General features: G+C 44.7%; 1 non-coding gene across 1 annotated transcript; it reads left to right on the top strand.

Annotated features, from left to right (window-relative positions):
* Positions 1–3,448: 3,448 nt before the first annotated feature.
* Positions 3,449–3,552, top strand: LOC114630411. Its single transcript, XR_003712818.1, has one exon. It is a non-coding gene; the product is annotated as a U6 spliceosomal RNA (small nuclear RNA).
* Positions 3,553–5,570: the final 2,018 nt, after the last annotated feature.

The raw sequence follows: 5,570 nt of genomic DNA, 5'->3' as shown, positions 1-5,570 counted from the left end.
CAGCGGGGCCGGTGGGCTGCAGGGCCAATGGTCAGCGGGGCCGGTGGGCTGCAGGGCCAATGGTCAGCGGGGCTGGTGGGCTGCAGAGCTCTGCAGATGCTTCAATTCAGATGTGAGAAGCAAGAGTGGAGGTTACTGCTGGCCATTCATCCCCTGCCCCATTCCCTGTTTTCTGCTCACAGGCCCTTCCTGTTTTGCTGTGAACTCCAATTCCCATGGGTCCACATTAAAGCATAGGACAGGGGCCAAACAAGCAGCAAGAGGGACCAGAAGAGAGATGAACAGGGCACAAGGGAAGAAAACAGAGGAAACAGGGAAGGGTGAACATGATTGTGGGGGCGGGACAGAAGAGACAGGATGGGGAAGGATGAGAAAACTGAAGTAGAAAGGGGCTTGGTGAGAGATGAGAGGAAGCGCAGGGTGAGCCAAGGGAATGGGTAGAGACTGGGAACACGTGTGAGAAGACGGCAGGCTGTGGGGGTGTTGCAAAATCTGCCCATGTATTCATTTCTCACATTCAGAAAAAGCCCCTCTGGCAGCCCCATCTTCAGCTTCTGCCTCTGGCTTCAGCTCTCGTTCCTTCTCGTCGTAAGGTCATCCCCTCACAAGGCCTCCACCCTGGTCTGGACACTTATGAATCATAAGCACAAGGCTCTCCATTCTTCTCATGGGTTCCTTCCTCAATTCTTGCAAAGACCTGCCACCCTGGGAAAGTAGAAACCAAGGACAGCAGCCACAGAGACTGGGACAGCTCAGTCCCAGCACCAGCTCACTCAGAGATGTCCCTGATAGACCTCATTTCAAGGAACTTGAGACGTAACATTGGCCTGAAGCCCAGACAGTATCTTCTAGGGTTGTTTGTTTGTTTGTTTGTTTGTTTTTTAAGAGTTTCCCTCATCCTGATCCTACTCCTTCTCCTGACTCCCTAATCTCTTCACAGGGTGCTTCCTAGGCCCCAGGAACATGCATACACAAACCCAGGCTGAAGCCCACTGACCAGCTGCTGAACAAGCTGGTCCTCCCTCAAGCCAGTGAGGTAGGGCAGCCCAGTTTCCTATAGGAGAGGCAGCATTGTCAGTACCTCACCATCACAGGTTACAGGCGATGGAGGAGCTCACCACAAAGAGAAGGGAGAAGGAAAAAGTGAGGGGAGGCTAAAACAGGCTGCTGGTATCTCCGTGGACTTTCTGGTGAGCAACCACAGGGACTTCTGCCCCAAGCCAGGGCAAGCAATCAGGTGATCAGCAGCTAGAAGCACATGTCCCACTTTACCAGCCCCACCCTCATGGCGCAGTTCCACCAGCCTACAGGAAAGTGTTCAGGCCAAGTCAGCCCAGCCCTATAAGTCTTTCCAGTGTTTTCCTGACTCTTACAGGAAGCAAGATCTCTAGGAACATCTTTGGGGAATCTTACTAGCCGCAGCTCTGATTCTTCAACCCCAAACTTCCAGTGGCCACCTCTGGGCTTAGAATAGCACCCCTAGTCAAATGGACCACTAAATAACTCCCCCAAAGTCGATCTTTCCTATTAGGCAGGCCCTTCACAGAGAAGGGCTAGGCCAGATATTGCTTCTAAATTCTTCTTTTGGTGCTCTAGATGAGTAAAAACTGAATCATCTTTCAGAGCCCTGGGAACCCACTCAAGTTGACTTTTGCCCAGTCTCCTAATTGCAAGATAAAGAAGAATCTCTATTCAGACCAGAATCTGTATATTCAGAGGTGATCTAGAAGGCAGAGCACAAAGAAGAAAAGTAATATTTACTCTGGCTCTTCTGCATAATTTATTGTACATGTATTATCATTTCAAGTCTTATCACGTTGAATCTTAGAAGGTTACTAACAAGGTGTAAATATCAAAATTGATTACAGATAAAAACTGATTCAAAAACTCATGCTTTAGGTTTTTTGTTTTGTTTTTCGAAACAGGGTTTCTCTGTATAGCCCTGGCTGTCCTGGAGCTCACTCTGTAGACCAGGCTGGCCTTGAACTCAGAAATCCACCTGCCTCTGCCTCCCAAGTGCTGGGACTAAAGGCGTGCACCACCACTGCCTGGCAAACTCATGCTTTCAACTGGAGAATGCTTGGCAGTTAAGAGCCCTTGCTGCTCTTGCAGACTCAACTCCAGGTTCCTGTACCCATGCTGAGTGGCTCACAACCACCTGCAACTCCAGCTCCAGCTCCAGAGATCTGCTGGCCTCTAAGAGTACCTGCATTCATATGCATACACATATACACATGCATCATATACATCATATGCACATGCACATACACATACATACATATACACATTCATATGCATACAGACACATAAGTAAAACTAAGTTCCTGCTCAAATTTAAACTAAAAACAAACGAACCGACTTTATTCCATTATACAAACTACCTCCAAAAACTGAGGGGAAAAATGGTTAATGCACTTGGATTTAGGTTTGCTTCTGCCAACATAGGGTAAGCAGTTGCCTGACCTCACCTTTGGAAACTGATTTATTTGATCTGGAATAGGAACATGCATGCATCTATCTACCCACAGGCATAATGATTTTTTTTCAACTCTAAGGAACCAAGGTGGAAAGAACTTGAAATCACCTGTAGAAAATAATGTAGAAGCTGGAGAATTGCAAACTTGAAGCTTTGCTCTGGTGCAGTGCCCTCATTAACCCGGAATCATTTTTTACTATAAAGATTGAAATCACATCTGCTTCACCAGTCCTTCCTACACAGAGGCTGACAGACACAAAGGGTATAGACACACTTGAGCAAGTGGGAAGAAAAGCAAACCCTGAAGGAGTTCTCTTCTATTCGGTGAGCTAAAGATTTACACTTTGAAAACACAATGGCTTGGATGATTTTGCAGAGTAAAAGTTTATACTAAAAATCTCTTGTAGCCTAGGCTGGCCCTGAACTTGCTATATAACTGAAGCTGTCCTTGAACTCCTGATCTTTCTGCCTCAATCTTGCCATGTGTTGGGATAAATAAATTAAAGTCTTAAAGTTGACAGACAGTAGTGCCAAGTGCCTTTAATCCCAGCACTGGGGAAGCAGAGGTTGGCAGATCTCTGGGAGTTTGAGGACAGCCTGATCTACAGAGCTAGTTCTAGGACAGCCAGGGTTACACAAAGAATCCTTGTCTTGAAAAACAGAACAAAACAAAAAGTGAAGCGACTCCACAAGGGTATGTGGAGGGAGCATGCCTGTACTACCAGCTTGTAAGAAGAGCAGCTGGAGAGCTTGAGAGCCTACTAAGTGAGCCCTTGTCCTATTAAGTGAGACTTTTTCTGAAAACAAACAAAAATCGTCCACCGAAATGCACTTATCAGTTAATCATGTTCCATTAGATGCCACTTAGGTGAAAGGTTTCCTTTGATAAAATCTCCAGATACCTTGGGGCTACCATAGGTACTTTAACAATGCAGTTTGAACAGGCTACAAGAAACGGTCCATTACATTGCTGTCTGTCATTGGCAGCACATAAACTAAAAACTGGAGCGATACAGAGATTTTCGTAGTCCCTGCACAAAGATGACAAAGACATTTGTGAAACTTTCTTTCTTTCTCTTTTGTTTTTTTGTTTTTTTTTTTTGTTTGTTTGTTTGTTTTTCGAGACAGGGTTTCTCTGTATAGCCTGGGCTGTCCTGGAACTCACTCTGTAGACCAGGCTGGCCTCGAACTCAGAAATCTGCCTGCCTCTGCCTCCAAAGTGCTGGGATTAGAGGCATGCGCCACCACTGCCCGGCTTGAAGCAACATTTTTTAAGGGTGAGCCTGACCACTTGAGTCCAATCTTTGGAAAGAGGCATGGACCACTGAGAGCTGCCACACACAAACAAATAGAAATTTCAAAAATAAACAATGGATTATATACTAACCAAACATCAGAAAACTGCAATTTCAAACTAGGTGTGGCAATACATACTTTGAACATTTCGGAGGTGAGGCAGTAATAAATTCAAAGCTAGCCTGGGCTACACAGCAAAATTCTAATCCTGTCTGAAAGAAGAGAGGGAGGTGGAGAAGAAAACTGCTGAGTTGGGCAGTGCACACTTGTAATTCAGTGCTTAGCAGGTGGTAATAAGAGGATCAGAAGTGTGAGGCCAGCCTAGGCTATATAAGACCCTGTCTCAAAAGACAAACAACAACAAAAATAAGCAAATGAATTTCAATCCATTCTCTAAACTGTATAAGTTTAGGCAAACTACTTTTCTCTAGGTTGATTTCCTAACCTTATAAGCAGATGGAGGATCTTTGTGAATCACTTGAGATTATATGCAAAACTGTATTCTGTGTTCATGTGTGGACATTTTTTTTTCTGGATAGAGGGCTAATTTTTCATGTGATTTATAGGGAACCTGCGATTTTAAAAAGTTAAGAGCTAGTCAGGCAAGGTGGTACGCACCTTTAATCCCAGCACTCAGCCTGGTTTACAGAGTTCCAAGTTAAGAACTAGTCAGGCAGCTGGGCGGTGGTGGCGCACACCTTTAATCCCAGCACTTGGGAGGCAGAGGCAGGTGGATTTCTGAGTTCGAGAGTTAGAGGCTAGCCTGGTCTACAGAGTGAGTTCCAGGACAGCCCAGGCTACACAGAGAAACCCTGTCTCGAAAAACAAAACAAAACAGAACTAGTCAGGCAAGGTGGTACCCACCTTTAATCCCAGTACCAGCCTGGTTTACAGAGTTCCAAGATAGCCAGTGCTACACAGAGAAACCTTGTCTCGAAAAACAAAATAACAGGGGCTAGAAAGATGGCTCAGCAGGTAAGAGAACTGACTGCTCTTTCAAAGGTCCTGAGCTCAATTCCCAGCAACCATATGATGATTCACAACCATCTGCAATGTGATCTGACGCCCTCTTCTGGTGTGTCTGAAGACAGTTACAGTGTACTCACATACATAAAGTAAATAAATCTTTTTTTTTTAATTTTTATTTATTTATTATATGTAAGTACACTGTAGCTGTCTTCAGACATCCCACAAGAGGGCATCAGATATCATTGCAGATGGTTGTTAGCCACCATGTGGTTGCTGGGATTTGAACTCGTGACCTCTGGAAGTGCAGTCAGTGCTCTTAACCACTGAGCCATCTCACCAGCCCGTAAATAAATCTTTAAAAATAAATAAGGGAAGGGAGAAACATTATTTAAAAAAAATAAAAAAGAAAATAAAAAATTAAGAGAGAAACTGGGTGGTGGTGGCGCATGCCTTTGATCCCAGCACTTGGGAGGCAAAGGCAGGCAGATTTCTGAGTTCGAGGCCAGCCCGGTCTACAGAGTGAGTTCCAGGACAGCCAGGGCTACACAGAGAAACTCTGTCTCGAAAAAAAAACAAAAAACAAAAAATAAGAGAGAAAAGAAAAAAGAAAGTTAAGAACTGAGGCTGCGGGCTGGAGAGATGGCTCATCGGTTAAGAGCACTGACTGCTCTTCCAGAGGTCCTGAGTTCAAATCCCAGCAACCACATGGTGGCTCACAACCATCCGTAATGAGATTGGATGCCCTCTTCTGGTGTGTCCGAAGACAGCGACAGTGTACTCATAAATAAAATAAATAAATAAATCTTTAAAAAAAAAAAAAAAAAAAAAA

Source organism: Grammomys surdaster, unplaced genomic scaffold (assembly GCF_004785775.1).
Source record: "Grammomys surdaster isolate TR1022 unplaced genomic scaffold, NIH_TR_1.0 338, whole genome shotgun sequence".
NCBI lineage: Eukaryota > Metazoa > Chordata > Mammalia > Rodentia > Muridae > Grammomys > Grammomys surdaster.
This window is presented reverse-complemented; position numbering and strand designations above follow the sequence as displayed.